This window comes from Aythya ferina, assembly GCF_964211825.1.
Source record: "Aythya ferina genome assembly, chromosome: 4".
NCBI classification, from domain to species: Eukaryota; Metazoa; Chordata; class Aves; order Anseriformes; family Anatidae; genus Aythya; species Aythya ferina.
The window spans coordinates 53,354,036-53,375,073 of NC_140300.1; the positions used below are offsets into that span (position 1 = coordinate 53,354,036).

Sequence of the window (21,038 nt, forward strand, 5' to 3'; positions counted from 1 at the left end):
TTATGGGACTAGAATATGAGCTCTTGAACTGACACAAATGTTTAGTATTTATATTTTGCAGAGGATAAATTTTCACATTAAATATACAGACACTCATACTGAATGTCATTAGGGATTAGCATAATATTTCTGTTAGTAATAGTAGCTTATTTAACTGAGCTACACAGTGTAGTCAAGTGCAAAGCAATGTGATGGTGAGAATGAGCTTAAAGCTCATTTTCAGAATGGGTTAAGGAGGGAGAACGACCACTTTCAGAGCAACAATTTTTACCTTAACTACTTTATTTTCAATAAAAAGTACCTGTTTGTAACTACTTGCCCTCCCTTCTATATTCCAGGCTTTTCTCCCTTTCTCTCTGATGCTCCTCACTGCAGATTCTTCACCAAATAATATGTAAGAAACTAAAATTCTGCACTAGAGTCGAGGAAAAATTAAAATGTTGTATTTTAGGGTACTTGATGGTGAAAAACAGCCATCTGTGTGTCAGATATACTTTTTTCAATGTTATGTAACTCTCAAACAACAAATACAGTATTTTATGTTATTACTATTGTTATTTGCTATTGCTACTGCAACTGAACAATTAGGGAAAAATATCCCTTTCTTAAACACTTCAGTATTAATTCTATATCCACGATTTCCATGGTTGTTAAGTATGTTTTGTTTTGTTTTTTTTTTTTCAATCCAATCCCAGTCCTTACATTTCCAATAAATGTATGAATGTTATATGAGCAGTGGAGATTAATTTTACACAGAGGATCAGAGAAGGAGACTGTCTTTGATGTTCAGAAAGATGTTGTGACTTTGGTAGAAAGCATAAAAATCAATGTATCTTTTGTGAACAATGGAGTTTCATTTGGAAAGATGTTTCCACAAGGAAGATCTGGTGTTCCTTGCATATTTTCAAAAAAATGCTGCTAGCTCTATTTTTTTTTTTGGTTTGAATCAGTCATCACTCTTATTATAAAAGCATGTTTACCTGAGAAAGGCCAAGACTGATAAGTTGAATACAGGAGAGAGGAAAAGAAACAAATTAATCAAGGGAGCCAGGACACAAATTGATCTGTCTTTAACAGATAGCTCTAAGGTGGAAAATTCTTTTTGATCTCTGCCTCAATTTTACTCTAAATCATATAGAGAAAAACCTAGAGACTTCATACTGCTTTGTAACCCTATGTAAATACAGTTGAAGCGATGGAGAGTTGTTCCATGTGATAAAATACTGACAATAGTATTTCTCTATTTGGATATGCAATTATATATGCATATAACTATTACACTACAGATATATTTTTCAGATAAACTTACTAATTCATAGTTGGAGGAAAGGAAGCAAAATATGCACAAAAGGAAAGAAGATGAAATATTCCGGGTTGAAATTTGCTTCAGGTAAGTGCAATATGAATTATTTTAGTTAAATAATGATAGAGAAAACAAAAACAAAAAATTTAGATGTCAGTAGTACCCATGAAAAATTAATATTTAGTGACAAAACATAATGAATTGATACAGTACATAGACCCCACTATGCCATATAGATTTTGTGTCAAATTAAGTCAAATCAGAAGGAGGGTGAATATGAATAAATATTCTAGATTCCCAGTTCATGGATACGGATTTCAATTATTTTGCAAGTTCACTGCAGCATAATACATCCAAGCTGGTCTTCCTTGCCTGAGCAGCAATTTCTGATTACAGCAGACAGAATATCAGAATTTCCATTCTGTTGGGAACAGAACAGGAAGGACAGGAGAAATTGTTTGATTTTGTAGCAGAAAAAAGTTTGAAATTTCCTGATGAGCAGAAGATTCATTTGATGTAACTGAGCACTATTTGCTACATTTTCAACAAAACTGAGCTTGTCAGTAGCTGTCCCCCTGGTTCCTTCCATACTCAAGAATATCCTCATGTTGGTAGCTGAAAGTCATTATCAAGATGACTGCACCGATGGGCTGAGGTCAACTGCATGAAGTTTAACAAGGCCAAGTGCCGGGTCTTGCACCTGGGGCGCAATAACCCCAAGCAGAGCTACAGGCTGGGAGAGGAATGGTTGGAAAGCTGCCAGGCAGAGAAGGACCTGGGAGTGATGGTGGATAGTCGGCTGGATATGAGCCAGCAGTGTGCTCAGGTGGCCAAGAAGGCCAACGGCATCCTGGCTTGTATCAGGAACAGCGTGACCAGCAGGGCTAGGGAGGTGATCGTCCCCCTGTACTCAGCTCTGGTGAGGCCGCACCTCGAGTACTGTGTTCAGTTTTGGGCCCCTCGCTACAAGAAGGACATCGAGGTGCTTGAGCGGGTGCAGAGAAGGGCGACAAAGCTGGTGAGGGGCCTGGAGAACAAGTCCTACGAGGAGCGGCTGAGGGAGCTGGGCTTGTTCAGCCTGGAGAAGAGGAGGCTCAGGGGTGACCTTATCGCTCTTTTTAGGTACCTCAAGGGAGGCTGTAGCGAGGTGGGGGTTGGCCTGTTCTCCCACGTGCCTGGTGACAGGACGAGGGGGAATGGGCTTAAGTTGAGCCAGGGGAGTTTTAGGTTAGATGTTAGGAAGAACTTCTTCACTGAAAGGGTTGTGAGGCACTGGAACAGGCTGCCCAGGGAAGTGGTGGAGTCACCATCCCTGGAAGTCTTCAAAAGACGCTTAGATGTAGAGCTTAGGGATATGGTTTAGTGGAGGGCTGTTAGCGTTAGGTTGGAGGTTGGACTCGATGACCTTGAGGTCTCTTCCAACCTAGAAAATTCTGTGATTCTGTGAAGATTCCCCAACAATTAACATTATTTATCCCATGAATGGATGACCAGTCAGAATCATTTGCCATATTATTTCACACAGAAAAGTTTTGTTCTCTTTCTTCCAATGTTGATGATCACATGACCTCATGCACAGATTTTCACAACAAACAGGAAAAGTCCATCTCCTTTACTTGCACTACTTACTTTACCAGTAGTTCAGGTCCTCAGAAAGCCTTTTTCTCATAATTTCCTTTCCCTGTTCCATCCTATGAATTATTATTAAGCTTTATGACTATTGCCTTCACATTGAAAGATATTCTGAAGAAGATATTGAAAGATATCATCTGCCTTATCATTCGTTGCATGTTTTTCTAGTGAAGAGCATTATGCTGAGGCAGTCTGTCATCACAGCAATTCTCTCAACACCACTGCTTTAAATATCTCAGCTGGCACAACAGGAGTGTCCACCACCATTGTGTATCTCATCATCTTAGCAACAGGAGTTCCTACCATGACAATAGACCCTTTGATGTTTGAACATTCTTCCCCATATAGTTTTCTCAGATATTTTTACTGAATAATCTTCTGTAAAATTACTACTGTCTGCTGAGGGCTCATTATTCTTCTATCTAATATATTATGAACATGCATAGATTTACAAGTCCTTATCACCTAGTCCAAAACTTAGCAAAGATTTTTCTCTAAGACCTCGTCTGTGTTCCCACAAACATTCTGTTGATAAATTTAGATAAAATTTTAACAACAAAAAGTAAAGTAGATAAGAATCAATTTTTCCTCTGAAGCCTAAAAGATGTCTAAGAAAATTTAATAAAAATATTCAATTGATACTTTCTGTTTGACACAATAATAAATATATTTATGTATTTTGCATACTAGCTGTACATTTTTATTAAGTGCCCTATGGCTATAGCTTTGATCCACATTCTTTATATATATTTTGTTTGTTTGTTTGTTTGTTTCCAGATTACTGTAAGTTAAACAAAAAAGTGAGGTTTGGCACACATAAAAATAATTAGCTCTTGCAAAATGTTTGCTCCAAAAAAACACATTATACTGGAATCAGAGATATTCTTTATTTAATGCTAAAACCATTTGTCACTTTTTTGATAACTTTTTTTTTTTTTTTCAGGAAGAAACAGTAACCATATCTTAATCCTAGGAAATCCAAGGAAATTGTGTTATTGTATGTAACAAAAAACATTACTTGCATTTTTCCTTTCACAGTAACATTTATTTTTCACATAGACAAACTAATCCTGTTTGAAGTTCATAAAATGGCTAAGAGATGTTGAGCAAATGTACAATTATTTAATCAAAAAAAAAAAAAAAAAGCCTTATTTTTCAAAATAAAGGCACCTCTGAATATTTCCCAATCATTGTATTGGGAGTCAGATTACAAAATGTGAACTGGCATTCAATATTGCCAATTGCAAGACTGAGCAATAGCTTCTATTCAGCCCATGTGACTCATGAATAAACATGGACTGACTTAGAAAAAACACCAGCTCCAGGGTGTTTAAACCTTATTAAATAAAAACCTTAATTAGATCAGAAACATCTGTGATACCAGAACAAAAAGGCACCTTTACACTGCATTCATTTTTTAATAGGAGTGATTGAATTTTTCATTGTTGAGTAAGACATTTTGAAATGTCATAATTTCTCATAGAGTCAAAATTCTTAGTAGAACAATATTGCAACTTCACCAGAGAAATCGCTGTTCTATGTATCTCAGTTCTAGGTGTTGATGTTGAGCACAGGTCACTGAGATCAGTGTGTTGCCAATATTTCTTCTTTAAGTATACATATTAAGTACAGCCCTTGTAAGTATATAAAAGAGATAAAAAGAGATCTTTTTTTCTTTCTTTCTCTCCAGCATTAATTACATTTCACTTCTCAACAGAGAACTTCATATAATACTTTGGAGGACACTAACCTCCAGAAATGGCTAAGAATTACGAACCTCTGAAGAGTGAAGGTACCTTCCTGACTCAAGGAACAGTGTACCTTACTTTCTGCAAGGTGCAAGATTAAGTAAGCCATACTTGTTGCCATTTTAGTATGTAATTTGCCATTTAGTGTGAATCTTTGGCCAATACACCTAACATTCCAAAGGACTGTTTCTTGGAATTTTTCCAACTGACAAAATGGCTAATAGTTTAATTTAAATATTGCATCATCTAACTTATATTATGACCTATTCAAAATCTATCATGCCTAAGCTTCTCTGTAAGTCTTCTGGCTCATAATTATCTTGATCTTGAGAATTCAACTAAAAGCAGCCAGGTCTGAAAATTATAGCTTATTGTACCAGAAAATAATTTTGGTAATATCCATTAAATTTCTAATATTTATATATTGGAGAAAATAAAAATAAAAATCATGAACCAGTCATAAAAAAATATCTTTATTACATCCTCAAATTCATGAGGGATATAAATTTCTGTTTTCAAGAACTGTGTACAATATTAAAAAAAATCTTATTTTTCTAAGATCAGGATTCCTTCTAGAAGGGATAATTAAGATTGAAGACCATATTGAAAAAATGATTTAACACTCCTAAGCATTTGTAGAATTTCATTAATTTTCTTATTGTTTTCTTTTAATTTTTTTTTTTATTATTTGTTGGTTTTCCTCATATTATCATTTGTTTCATCTCATCCAAAGCTGTTTTTACTCTATCCATGAATGCCTTAAAGAAGGCTAACAGTCTTGAAATGCTGATATACAGAACTTGAGTATTTAGATTTTCTGTATTCCAAAGTGGTTAGAAAAAAATAAATATATCAAAGTATTCCAAAGTATGTTTTTAAATACATGATAACATAAGTCTTTATATATATATACACATATATATATTATTTTAGATGAGTTTATGGAAGAGCAAACTAGCTTTGCTTTCTAACTTTCGTTAAGATATATGATTTTTACAGCCCTAACAGGGTTTATCTGAGCAGTACCACAATGACATCTTGTGGCTACTTTAAGCTAATATTGCAGTGTTTTATATGGTGAAAATTTCAACTGAATTTCCTAGAAATCTTCCTTGCATAAATAATAATAATAATAATATTAAAAAAAAAAAAAAAGTAAAACTTGGCAAAGAGTCTGTACAAACCATCTGCCTATGACAGCAGGTCCTGGTCCATCTAATTCATGAGCAACCATTCCAGCTCTCCAATTTTTCTAACAGTGACTAATTAACTTTTAACTTTTTAAGACTAATTAACTTTTCACATAAACCACCTTCTGTGAAAGTGGCACTACACTGAGTGAGTGATGGCTGACTGAGATAGCTGATAGATGAGTTTAAACCTGCAACATTTTTAAAAGAATTGTAGATAAATGGAAACTGAACATGAGAGAGTGATTTACAAAGTTGGGACAAAAATAATGCCTTGCACAATCTTTGGAAAGTTCCTCCATTTTATTCTTTCTGTGTTTTGAGATATACGACTGCTATGCTCTTCAGCTGTTTGCACTTTTTAGTTTTCTGACAGTCCTCAGATATTTGATCAGGTATCCATTCTCATTCACTTTCCTTTCTGCATATATGAATTGCAATAAATATGTTGGTTTATGTTTTAACCTAGAGATATAGACTGAATGTTGACATTTGTATGACTATGTTTTCTGATGAGAAATTTATCTGACTCCTCATACATATTTCACTCCATTTCTATATCTTCAGTGGCTTCTAACTTTCAAGTGAACAATTTCAGTGACAATTGCATTTTTTTCCACAAAAATTCACTTGCTAATAATTTGAGAAAAGCATAGTGGCCATGCAGTTAACTTAGTTTTCTCAATTTATTATTGCTAAAATATGGTAGCCCATAAGTCAAGAAATGAGAAGGCGCACACAGATCTTTTTACAGCAGATTACAATTACAGTATTGCTTGTTCATTTATGTAAACTAACATCCAAAACAGAATGAGAGTAGAGCAATTTTGTCCAACTCTACACTGGGAGATGCCTTAGATATCCGCTGGCACCCTTCACCAAAACACCTGAAATTCTGCTACTGTATATGCCAGAAGGTGCCACTTTCTTGGCAGAGGTAGGAATCCAGTTGCCTCAGGCACTTTGAAATTCAGGAAATGAACAGTGTCACACCTCAGTTCCCTAAGGAAAATGAACCAATATGCATGCTTGGTACACTGACATACAGCAAGAAATTCATTTCAAATTGCCTGATTAGGCAGAAAAAGGCCACATTTGCAGAAGAGCCTAATGCAAATTTTGCAAACTAGACATGTGCAACCCACCTCTAGACATAAACAATCACAGGCAGGTCTTGACAGCAATTGTGCATATGTTTTGGGTTGCTGGACAATAGATTGTTACTGGCTGTAGACTGGCAGGTAACATCAATCAACTCATCAGAAGCTCATGTCTCTCCCAGACATGCTTCTCACAAGGTCTGGCTAAAAAACGCAGACAGTTCTGGACTTAGGTCCCCGCTCAGGACACCAGAACAGGACCAAGGGAGCCAGTACAGTGATGGTGACGTGATAAAAGTTATAAGAGAGATTTAGATGAAGGTGTGGTTTGGGATCCATTGCAGTCAAGAATAACAGGAATGAGGAGCCGGGAAAGAGCATGGAATTGGATTATTGTCACTGTTAGAGAGGGTGACTAGCATCATGTACACAAACTCCAAGACAAATTGCATTTCACTATATCTTATCAACCTTTTCCTCACTAAGAATTAAAAAAAAAAAAAAAAAAAAAAAAAAAAGGAGAGAGAGAAAAAAATAAAAAGATAAAACAATGGGATTATCCTAGCCACCAAGTCATTTCTACAGTGGAAAGCATTAAAGCATTCTTTCTGTGCTTCCTGTTGAATCTAGACAGAAGTGCAGCAGAAGTGCAGCCAGGAATATGAGAGTCACAGGCCTAAGCATGATGACCTTAGACACCTCTACAGCACTTACCTGAGAAGACAGAAAAATAGAGCCCATTTCTGCATTTCTAACGTTTGTTCACATTAGATTTTTTATTTTTGTTTTTTTGTTTTTTTTTTGTTTTTTTGGTTTTTAATTTTAGTTAGATAGAATCATGTATAATCCTAAAATCATAAACAGAACACAGCTTGAACTCTGTTTCAACCCTTGACAAGATTTCTTACAAAACAGAAATTTCTGTTATTTTCAAAATCATTATATTCTCCCTAGGAGGCCTCCCTATATTCTAGAATTCAGGTCCTCTCTCCAGCCTTAAAACAGGCAAGTCCTTTTAAAGCAGTCTTGTATCTGTTCATTGTAATGGATGTCCTATCCAAGTCCTATTCAACTCATTTCAATATTTCATTGATGGGACAATCTAGGCTTCTGCAGAGGTTCAAAATATCACTGCCCCAGAACCACATCACCTATGGGAAACTGTTTATTTTCTATATGTTCCTTCTAATCTTTTGAGCGCAAACTATAAATGCCATACTAGGACAGAATGGCCCCTCTTCACTACCCAGATGTTTGATATCATAATCTAAAGTGAACCTTTAAAAGAAAAATTGAATAACATTAAACTTTATTGCTTCTGTAAATTGTCCTGTAGTGCGCGAACTATCCTTTTATTACTTTCTTGCTTACAACTAAATTGCACTTCTCTGTTGTATCAAAGTTAATGAACCAATAGAGTTAATGGAAGTGCTACGAGCTAATAAAAGTTTTATTAAGTTATGTGTGCAATTAAATAGCTTTAATTAATGTGTTTGTCTTACTGTTAATAAAAGTACTCTGCCATCTACACTGAAGGGTAAGAATTGCTGAGATTGTATAATAACGTATCTTTTTAGTAATAGAAATTCTCCAATATAGACCATGTTTCAGAGGATCAAGAGCAATACTTTCAAAAGCGAGCATGTAAGCTAAAACAAGGCCTGAAAAATGCGTGTACTTTTTACTGGAGCCATGTTATTGATTCAGTCTTGAGTATGTAATTTATAAACAGCTTCAATAACACTAATGAGCAGGATATTTATTGGCCCCAAAACTTATGGAAGTATGCAATGGACACATGCAGTGTTACATGGAAAAGTATATAAAAACAAATGTAATATGTGTATCTATATGGCCTTAATTAAACGTGGTGCTGGTTTTGACTGGAATTTGAGTATCTTCTTAGCATCCAGATAAGAAGCATAAAACCAGTAGAAATGGCATGATAGAGACATGATAATACAGGCTCATAATTAGATGAGGAAATAGATGTAGGAAATGAAATGTCCTTGATTTAGGATCCATAGCTCAGATCCAGGATGCTGGGTGTCTGGTTAATTGGTCACCAGTACACACACCAGTCAGTACACTTCTTACCTATTCTGATGTCCTACTGCAAAATAGTGGATGGCAACAGTCAGGCAGAGTTTAGCTGTCAAAACACTCTGACCTTCTGAGAAGTCAAAATTAGAGCTGACCCAGGAGCAAATAAATTTAGCCAATAGGTTTGTATTCTTCCCAAGGTAGTCCTCAACTTGGAGACTCTGAGTCTGAAGTCAAACTCACATCTTATTTAAATTACTTTATTTCATTAATCAAGGTTTGGAAACCTTAAGAATCCAGGTCTGCTTAAGAATCCAGGTTGCCTTTTCTCTGTTAATTTCTTGCTCCCTCCATTACTTGGCTAAGTTACCACCAAGTAGCAAGACAGGAAGAAATAAAAGACAGAGAACATCAAAACATTTTGTGTGTGTGTGTGTGTGTTTGTTTGTTTTTAGATTTTAGCTGAGGTAGCTGAGATCTTTTTAGCTAGGTAGCTGAGATCTGTGAACAGAAACACAGCAGGTTAGTAGCATCAAGAGCTGAAATAATGAACTCAGAACTGGTTTTAACAAATAGAAGAAGCCTCGAGTAAGCTGGCACAGGTGATGTGCTCATGAATTTCATGGAAGAACACAGGGAGTGACTACAATTACTTCCCTTAGCAAAAAAAGAGGACTAGTGTGTGGCCTTCGTTTTAGATAAATGTCTGTACCAGTTGAATGGATCAACTGGGTGTGTATATGGCCTTCCCTGTGTTAAAAAAAAAAAAAATAGGTGTGAGTGTCTTCATGAGATAGGCAGGCTAGCAAGGGAGAAACATATAAGTGTCTCAGCCCAACAAAGTGAATAAGAACTGAGCAACCAACAAAATTAACTTAGAAGAAGACTAGGGGCTTGACCTGTCTTCAACCTATGTATTCCTCCCAACTGATCAGGATGTCTAGTGTTGTGACAGTGAGCAGAGATTGGTAATAGAAAACAAGCTTTTATTGTGATACAATTTCTATATTGTGCTTGTACTGTGTTTTCAATACATTGCTGTATTCTGCTAATTCAAAATCCTTTGTGGAGTCAAACAACTTTGATTAAGTAAATTGAGTATTAAAGCATTAATCCCTCCATGTGTGGAAAATCTAACAGAATCACAGCAGAGGGTATTGGGCCCTGATATAACCTGGCATGGTTATGTAGAAATCATTGAAATTGGATGTACGTGTGCTTAGCTTGCAAGCAAGCAAATGTATGCAAGCCTCTTCTTTACTTGATTGAGGCATATTCAGTATTTCTTCCATGTCTAGATGGTGTGTAAATACAGCACATAGTTAAATTAACAAGATTTATTAGGGCTTGGGTCCTAATACCATGCATTTTCTACTTCCTGTATAATTACATCTATCTCTTGATCAAGCCAATGCTTATCTTACTCTTTAATAAACAAAAGCTTTTAAAGTCTCTTTCAAACATGTAAGTGGACCCGCTCTGAAATCTTTTGTGTCCCTTTTGAAATAAGATTACTACACAAATGTAATAACTAGGCACAACATTCTAGTAAGAGAATTCATTAAACCATGAATATGTAAAATCTTTTATTCCTATTATACTGAGTTCATAATTTCCTTAGTTCTGATTAACATGTTGGTGTTTTTTTTTTTTTTTTTGGTTTTGTTTGTTTGTTTGTTTTGCATTTAATTTTCTCTCATATTATTCTGCAACAGCCATTCTTATTTGGATTCAGCATTACAAGATGAATTTATAAGGCAACATGTTTTTCCATAATTAGAAAACTAGAAAGTTAGAATTTAAATCTAGGGTAATATAACATTAGACAAAGGAAGCATAAGATCAGTTTTAAGTCTAACAAAGTAGAAAGTATTGACCCATGCTTACTAACCCTTAGGATTAAGTTATTCAAGTTATTAAAAGAAGTCTGTCATATATTATACCTCACTTTGAAAAGATAGCGTTTTCATGACTATTTTATTTGAATCCCTGATTGAATTGAAATATCTATTCCATAAATTTTGCAGAGTACAAACTATAACCTGAATCCTGTAAAAAGCAAACCTTGATAAGAAACATCACTTCATCCCCACCTTGTGGAAATCTTCTGCATACACTATTTTTAGTATAAAAATGAATTTCTTGACATGATCTAAACCATGTCAATAATTTATCTGTAATATTTAGTATATTCAAATAAATCCTCTTAAATTTGTCCTATTATGGACTTTACAGATCCAAAAGTGAATTCTTAGTTAGATGAGCCTAAGCTCATCACCAAAATCACCAAACGAGGGGATAAGAGGTGAGGAGGGGAGATGACAGCAGATCAAAATTCATACCCACATTATTGAATGGAAAGCTAAATCTGAGACACAGCTACTAAGAGTTGAAATGTAGTGAATAGATATCATAGGATGTTGCAAAATACCACTATATTTCTGAGCATTAATCCTATCCATACTCAAAACAATTCAGTGAAGCACTGAGTATCTCATTTAAGTGGAAAGAGACATGGATAAATTATATTAAAAAAAAATAACAAAAAAAAACAACAAAAAACTTACCTTGATCTGAAGATAAGAGAACAGCTGTGTAAAACTTGTTTAACTGACAGTTCCCCTGTAAAATCCTCATCTCCTGTTTCTCTTCTGGCACTGAAAATGCGCTTTTCCTCTGATATTGGAAATGAAGGCAGAAAAGGAGACCTAGAGAGATCCCTGCATCCCTAAAGGGATCACTGCATTCAGTTCTTTGCTATCATTAAAAATAAATAAATAAAATAAAATAAATAAAAGAAGCAACCAGATTTTCAATGTGTAAATTCAGCTTTCACCTCAATCAGAATGCAATCTTAAGTGCAAAACATATAAACTGGCTTCCTGCAGGATGTTTTAATTAATATTTTTGAATAAGGAAATTAAATTTTTAATTGATGTGTTTCAATGTGTCTCAAAGCTTGACAAATGGTGTTGGGTGCAGGCCTGATGACAAAAAGAACTTTAGAAGCTTAGGGCAGCAGTAGTCCTGCATTGCATCAGAATGCCAGTAATCAACCTTGTTTGGGTTTTTGGTTTCTGTACTAGAACTCTTATGGATGTTTGTTTGTTTGTTTTGTTTTTGTAATAGAACTTAATTAAACTATCCTTATCTCAACCTATGAGTTCTTTACTTCTTCCCCTCTTCATCTAGGGAGGGGGAGTGAGAGTGCAGTTGTGGTGTTTAGCTGCCTAGAACAGTAAAACCACCACAATTCTCATTCATGTGAGGCACAGCAAAATAATTTATCGAATTAACAAAACATTTCAGTTTCAGAAATAGAAGGTAATAAAAATACAAAAGGATGTGTTCACACAATACAGAAATCAATACACTTTTAGGGTTTTCTCTCTTTCTCAACATATTCATTTCATTTACACACACAGTAATATTTCTGCATTTTACTAAGTTCTGACAGACACTTCCCTCCACTTATTTTAGTATCCTCCAGCTAATTTGAGTAAACCATTAAAGGATGGGCCAGAAAAACCTGTATGACACTAAGCAATCTTTCATAACTTTGTTTGCTATCATGTAGCATTCTCAGGCCAGCATATTTTTGTGTTTTGTGCTTATTGCTAAACAAATATAGGATTAAAAAAAAAAAAAAAAAAAAAAAAAAAAAAAAAAAGCATTCCTGAGAGCTGGAAACTTGTGTAAAAGATGCAGCAAACAGAAGGAAACTAGGAGATAAGACTAGATAACAAGAAAAGCTGTGGACACTTTACCACCTACATTAGTCAGAGAATCCCACCATTTGAATGAAATATTCCAGTCAGGGAACATACGATTCTTATCACCCCAAATAATTATAAAAACATGAAATAGAGAGTCAGATTAGGACAACTAGAATGATTAGATAACAAAACAAGCAGATATTAGAAGAAAAATATTTGTGCTGCCTTGTCTTTCACCTCTTATCACAGAAATTTCTCAAGTGAATTTAGAAGGTTTTGAAAATAGCCAAAAAATATATTAATAATAATAATAATAATAATAACAACAACAACAACAACAATAACTGGATAAGCTTTTTGAAAGCTGGACAAGCTGTGTGTTTCTTGGGAGATCAGATTGTCCTGCCTGGGCAGTGTTGTAAGCAAATTCATTTGCCATAAAGGATATATCTTGCTGGTAATGTGAAAATATAACACCTTCTGAACCTGAAAGCAGGCATTTGCACTATTTTTAATTTCCTTGGTTTTGTTGGGCTAATCTTTTCCATTATGACCACTATTTTTGTAAAGAAAAGTAATTAGCAAGTGGTACCAGCCTAATCAGACAGTCTGCATAGCCCTTAGTGTTCAGTGGTACATTAGTAGGTTTTGGAAATGTGAATACTCAGTCTCTATAAGACTTTTTCAATTTCTAAAGTCATGGGGTAAAAATGCAAACTACAGGAGACTGATTAAACAATAGTATCAAGTAAATTTGCATTCTTAAGGAAAGAACTTGCTTGTTTTATTTGCTCTAATTATAAACTGTATAAATTCTTAATACTCTACCCATCTTTTCTAGAACACAACAAAGAAATTCCACATATATGTGGTGGTTTTACTCAGGTAAAGGAGCCAAGCTCCACCACAACTACTCTCTCACTCCCCCTCTCCTCAAAGAGGAAGAGGGAGAAAATACAACACAGAGAACTCAAGGTTTGAGATGTGAAAGGTTTAATTAAAGGGAAAGGGAATGGGGAGAAAAAGAAACAAAAGAAACAGTAAGTCCACACAGAAACACAGAGAGAAGGGAAAAAAATATTCTCTACTTCCCATCAACAAGCGATGTTTGGCCACGTCTTGGGAAGCAGGACCTCAAAACGCATCGTGGTTGTTCAGGAGGAACAGCCCCCTCCCCTATGAGAGCCCCCCTTTTTATTGCTGAGTGTGACATCAGGTGTTATCCCTTTGGTTGGTTTAGGTCAGCTGCCCTGGCAATGTCCCCTCTCCATCACTTGCCCACCCCCAGCCTGCTGGCTCTTGGGGGCTTGGAAGGAGTCCTGATGCTGTGCCAGCACTATGCAGCAATAGACACAACACTGGAGTGATATCAATGCTGTTCCAGCTACGAGGGCAGAGCACAGCACTGTGTGGGCTGCTGCAGGGAAAAGGTGACTCCAGCTCAGACAGACCCAACACAATATAAAACCTTTTGCTGCTTGTTATAATTCTGGTCTTATAAATAAATTTGAAATTCTTATTTCATTCCATTCACCACTTCTATGTGATCCTCTTACATGGTGTCAATGACTGAGTCACTTTGCAGTGATTCACAGAGTCCTAGATCTTTCAGCTTTCTTTTAGCTTTGTATTTCTTTTAGATATTCCCAGACGTCGTACTGTCAAGGGATACTTATTATCTCTAAAAATGAACTCTTTATTTCTTACTTGTAAATTGTCCACAGCTTTTTTCTCTCAGGACTTGTATCTGGGATCTACAAACACTGCTAAATAGTTTCACATCTCATCTAAACTTCTTCTTCCATGTGTTGTACCCCCCACCCCCATCTCCCACTCATTCAGCTCTGCCCTCCAGTCTCCTATTAGAATGTGATTATCACCTCCTTGGCTATCCACTCCATCCCTTCTTCCTGGCATGACTTGTCCCTGCTCTGTGTTTATTCTCAAGGCTCCCTGCTACACTGCATCAATTTCTGATTCATTTTCATCCCTTTAAGGCCTTTAGTTTTTTTTACCCTGCCATCTTTCATTTTGTCTTGTCTTTCCATTGTTTTTTTTTGTTTGTTTGTTTTGGTTTGTTTTGGTTTTTAAACACATCCTCTTTATCCTAGTAGCAATACCCATTTGCCATTTTCCCATTTTTCCCTCATTTAATTTGCACATCAATTCATCTACCCCAATTCATCAGAATTGTTTGCTTTCCACCAGCTCCTGTCTCTCTCTGGCATAGGCCTACACAAATCATCAAAACATCAACATCACGCATCACGTATGGAAGCACTGGTGGTTATGTGGCAGCTAAGGAGAGATACTGTCACCATCAGCATAAGTATTAACATGTGGAAAGTGCAATGAACCAGAGGGGAAAAAAAAAAAAAAAGAAAAAAAAAAAAAAAAAGCTCAGATAAGTATATTTTAAAATTAAGTGCTGACAGTCCCTTTATCTGCATTTAAGCTCAGTTCCAGGTCTCTTTCCAGACTACAGAGACTTGTTGCAGGAAGCACGGTCGAAAGCACGACAGACACACAGTAGAGTCAGATCATGCTCCATTTTATTGCCCGAATAGCCTAACTTTTATAGAGAACTTAACAGGGGTGGACAGTGTTTCACACAAGATTATTGGTCAAAAGCACTCAGACAAACAGCTACAAGAAAACAACCCCACCTGCAAGAAAACAACCCCCTTGTGATTAGCAGTCACATAGACCTTGTCCTTGAGGCCAGCTACTGGTAACAATATTTTCCTGAATTCCTCAATTGGGCGATGTGGGAACACTGTCATGGGAACTTCTCATAGTTGCCCTGGTAGCTTGGTTTGCTCAGCTACAGCAAGCCATGGGATTTTTGCTGTTTCAAGAAATCCCTCAACAGAGACTGACAGAAGTAACATTGAGAGGAGAGCAGGAAGATGTTTCACACATTTTTTATGACATTAATGTCAGACTTTCACAGCTAACATGCTTTAAACTCTGCCAACATTTCCACTTTAACTAGAAATCCAACTGGAGATATTTTGCCATTTAAGTTTATGTAGTCCTTTATTCTGGTGCCTTATCCTGTACATAGAAGGCTGACTTTCTTTGCAGCCAGTTTTTAATTACCTTTAAGATAAAATGTTTGCCAAGAAGCCTATGTCTAACAAACTTCAGAAAGGAAATCCAGGGTTCAGGAACCCAGGCAGGATTCCTTCTCATCTCACATTCACTGATTTCTCTCCCTAGCTATCTTTTCTGCTTAAACTATACAGATCCAAATTCTGTACTGCAGTCCTACTGCTCTGCTTCATGTGCTCCTATTCCAATAACTTCTTTTCTCTAATATAAGGTACCTAAACTTCAGCCTTTTTGCCTCTTTCTTTTTGCTTGTATGAATTGCCATGTGCTGCTCTCAGGAAAACTCCTCTTCCCTGTGCTCTGTGCATGAAAATTATGTTAAGGAGTTTATCTTTGGACTTGTGTTTATTTCATAGTGTAACTTTTCCTTTCAGTTCTGGCCTTTAGGCTTCATTATAAAACCTTAAAAATACAGCCCCATCACATTTGCTGGAAGAATGTATGCCTGAGTCTGGTGAAATAGGACTTCTGAGAGGGAAAACAGCTCCAGGCATATCACTAAGATATTACCTCTTATATTTAGGATTTGTGTGCAAAAGGAAGCAAACAGTATAGCAGACCTGGTTCTAACATGCAGGCAGATAATGGGATAATGTGCTGTACATCAAACTCCACCTAGATGGAGAGAGGAGACCTGTATCCCAAGTTTTCTTGGTTACCGTGTTCTAGTTAAACTAGCTCAAATACATAAGGTTGTGTGTTTCTTGGCTTAGGCTGGGCTTGCTATAAGAAAATACTTAACATTAATAAATAAATAAATAAATAAATAAATGAAACCCCTTACTACTCCTTTGTCTCTGTAGTTTTTGATCAAGCATTTAGTCTCCAAATAACGCTCCTACCTCTGGAAAATTCTGAAGTATTAGAATGCTTATACACCTAAATTTAGGTGTTCGTATATAAGCAAAATTTTAAGATCTCATTTAGAGATTAGAAGCCAGTTAGATCTTAGGCTCAACTCAGCATCTAAACATATGTATATGAGATGATGCCTTAGAATATGCATAGGGCTGGCAGTTGTCTCAACAGATTTGGCACAAAACCTGCAGAAAGCTTATGCCTTTCTGCACTGGCAACTGGAGGCCAAGTGGGATATCCTAGAACTCCTCAATAAATACCTATGGTTAGGCAATTGAATTGAGTAATATCAATAGCTGATGGAACTTGCAGTGTTACAACTGGCAAATTCCTGGGCATTATCTTTCACTGTTCTGAACTGCTTAATAGACTCCACATGATAGATGGGAACTTAGGCACTAAATAGAGCACATCCAGACCCCCATGCATAAGGATGCATGTAGTTGTCATATTGTGGATCTGAATCCCACTCTTATCTCACTTAATAGCAATACATTTGAATAATTTCAAACAATATTTTTGTTCTAGCCTAGAAGTTTCTTCCTGGAAGTAACTATTCACTGTTAAACTGAACTAGGGAAAAGCTAAGAAAATTACATGTTTGGCAAGACATTCCGCTAAATTATTTATTTTATTTGCAAAGGTTTTTCTCCTCTTTCCAAAATGTTATTCTGATGATGATTTAATTTCTGAAAAGCTTCCCTTTACTTGAAAATAACATAGGTGAACTGAATTCATGTGTTTGTTGTTTTTGTTGTTGTTTTTTAGTATTTTTTCTTGATATTAAATTTAATTAAAATTTTCCATTTCAGTCACTAAGTATGCCTTTACAAAGGTACCAGACCATGAAGGGTTAAGGTTCTCATCTGCCCTAAAGAGCAACCCTTTATTAATAACCCTCAATTATTATTTTAGTAATTAATTTTGTTCATATTTGTAATAGTCATAACCACTAATGAAAATTTTATTACTTCATATCTGTACTTTAATCATCTGTTAAGGGGAAATGTTCTATCAAGAGCAGTGCTATATATGCAATGTATGTACACGCTGTTCCTCTGCCTGGGATCCTGTGAGAGCTGGAAGAGCCACAGATGGGTTTGCTTTTGTTGTCTTGACGAAGAGCCCAGACTAGAGGGCTGAGCCAGAGACAGCAGCAGCAAGGTTGGCTCTACAGCCTTTCCTGTGCTGAGAAGCCAGAGCCAAAACACTGGGGATCAAAAGATGTAAGAGTCAATTACCTAAATCTAGTAACTTAGTGTCATTGCGCATGTTTTAGCATAACTGATACCCTTCACAGTGCTAACAGGTGGAAGATATATCCTGTCTGAAACCCTATCTAGAGTGGCAGCTGAAGACCAGAAGAGAGAGCCTAGGGCATCCAAAATGACCATAGGCATCATCTGGTCTAGTCCCCTTAATGTTTAAGGTTCTAGTTATAACTCAACTTGTTTTTGAACAACTGTTTGACTACCTAGCTGTCGAGGTAACATGTAATTAACTTCCATGTCTGTGAAGGTAACACCACTTACTGCAATTCTTATGAAGCAGAGTTTTCTCATGGGATGTCACAATCCCATCACTTGTGAACCAACCACACCCACTGCTTCAAGTGAGTCTAGATTTTTGATTGTTGTTTTAATAGAAAATAGGGTTAGATAAAATAGTGGATAGTGCCACACATTGATTTAAAGTAAATGTATGTTTATTCCAGAAAGTGATAAAATAATTTTTCAAAAGCTAGCATCCTTGCTTCCCATCAGCTAACATAAGTAATTATCATAAATACCGTTTTTTATAAAATTTACCTGCAATATTTAGAAAAAAAGAAAAAAAAAAAAAAACACACATATAAATTAATACTTTTTTATTTTCAGATAATTTTCCTGCAACAATAACTATTAACAATTGTTATTTTTAAAGTAGGTGGGAAAAAAATTGCTAAAAAATAATAATTAAAAAAAAGTAGAATAATAAGAAATGACAAGAAGTGAAGTTCACCACTGAAACTCTTTTATAATTCATTTCCTGAAAATTTACCAATTATGACTAAGACTTAAGGATAATTCTACCTATATACTTGTAGAAAGAAATACTGTTTTGACAGTTATTCCAAATTCCAAATATACAGAACTAGAAAAGGAATAGATTAGAATAATCTACTGAAAGTCATTATTCCAAGTCATACTCTGAAAGTGACTAAATCTTCAACTAAACACAGCTTTCTGCTTTAGGTGTTTTCTTCCACCAGATGTCAGTATTTTACAAATTTTATTGAAATTTAACAGTCTCCCATTTAGCCTCCTCATTATCATTAAGTTGCAAAATATTACCTTGCATGGATAATCTCCTTGTGCTGCTTTTTTTATGTAAATCATATGTAAATTTAGTATTGAATAAGCATGAAGATCAAAGACTTTACCTACAATAGTGTCTTTTATTGCTTTTACTGGAACACTCATCTGTCATAAGGACAAAAAAATAAATATATGAATTCCATAACATTTTTACTGCTTTTAAGGAATTAATTGATGGTTATTTAACTTACATCAAACAGAGTGATCATCAAGGGAGAAACTGCCTGAATTTCATAGGAAGGTTGTTTAAACAGCATACACAAGCCAGCTGCACCAAACACTGACATGTAGCTCAGAACAAACTGTCTAGAATTTCTGTACTGCCACTGTACTTTTACTTGATTGCATCTGCTTTTGTGTAAATTAAATCATTTAGGTGAAAGATTCACTTTGAACTTCGGACACCTGAAAATTGTAATGCTTTAAAAGGAAATGGTAAGCACATTTAGTTAGATTTCTCAGAACAAATTCCTTGAAAGAAATAGACCTGAGATTCTTGATTTTTCAAAAATTTCATGTAGAAAAAAAAAATCTATTTCAAAAATAATCAAAAATGGTTTTAAATGATGAGAAACTTCAGTATCAAACAAATGGAATCCCACTGAAAAAGTCTCCCTACAACCTAGAATAAATTAAATCAGGTCAGTATATGAAATCAGAACTGCAACTGTCAAAATGAAAAATATAAAATAAGGGAAGATACCTTCTTGCAGGAAAATGAGATTTCTGACATCATATTTTCAAGGCAATATAGTCTTTTATTCTGGTTGAACATGGTCTTTGCTTCATAATGAAGAAGAATAATCTTCAAAACATTTAAACATACAAAATGATTTGTAATATGAGGTTATGTATTTTTTGTGTATTTTTTTCTGAAAACAAATTTGTTTTCACTCAGAAGACTCTCTATAATTTATTTATTTATTCATTATTTTTTAGGAAAAATTATTTTAGGAAAAATAATTCATTATTTTTTTAAGAAAGAGCATGACTACAAAGAATGGATGACTGTGGAGTTAAACCTCCTGGGAAAATCTATACTGCTGAATTTAACAATAATTTTACTGCAACATTTTATTTGCACACAGTCTCAAGTTCTGGACCATAAACAATCAAACTGTCTGCATGTCTATTCATAAATACCTGTTTTACAGATCTGGCCCATATCCTAGTCCAGGAGCTGAGTAGAGTTGTTTATCAAGAACTAAACCCTGTAAAGAGATTAACACAGATAAAAACCTCTCCATGAAACACAAAGAAATTTAGGTAAGAGGAGATGACTTTCACGAAGTTTGATGGCTCCTTCGATGCATATGGTTCTCTATTCTATTTTAATGAAAGGAAATAGAAATGGATGTATGAATCTGTGTATTTATTGTTAAAATGCAAAAATATCATCTCCTACACAATTTATCAAAACATTACAATGTGTGTAATTCCTGAACACTGTTATCCAGTTCTGTATTTTAAACGGGGAGATTTTCTTCTTTTTTTTTTTTTTTTTGCCTTTTATATAAGTATTTTTCTGAGATAAAACAATGAATATCTACTACTATTCACTTAATTGTCACTTAATATATCACTATATTGTATCTTATATCTTGTGGTATAAACTCACGTTGTTACTTTCAACTAGCGTATTTTTTTTCATGAAAAAAAGTTTTGTTGTTTTGATTATCAGTTGCTTTGTCCCAGTGTAACTCTCCACCCAGTTTTATGAAAATAATCTATTTTCAAATCAAACAAAATCATACCTAATAATGACCTAATAATGTTAGAAAGAAAAGCAACAATAAATCTTGAGTACTGTTTGAAAATTATTGCATAGCACAGATTTGTATAGTACCTAAGGTTTCTCTATTCCCCTCCTTCCTGACTTTCCCATGTTTTTACCTTAAGAATACTGAAGGACAATAGAAATTCCTTTAAGAGGCTCAGCTTTTTCTCCTTAGTTAACAGGTTCTCCATAGCATTCAC

At 35.2% G+C, this 21,038-nt stretch overlaps 1 long non-coding RNA gene across 1 annotated transcript in view; it reads right to left on the reverse strand.

Annotated features, from left to right (window-relative positions):
• LOC311436646 overlaps positions 1-12,723 on the reverse strand; it is a 51,586-nt gene extending 38,863 nt beyond the window's left edge. Inside the window, exon 1 of the long non-coding RNA XR_014692994.1 lies at positions 11,584-12,723. This is a non-coding gene — a long non-coding RNA (uncharacterized lncRNA). The remainder of the gene's footprint in view (positions 1-11,583) is intronic.
• Positions 12,724-21,038: the final 8,315 nt, after the last annotated feature.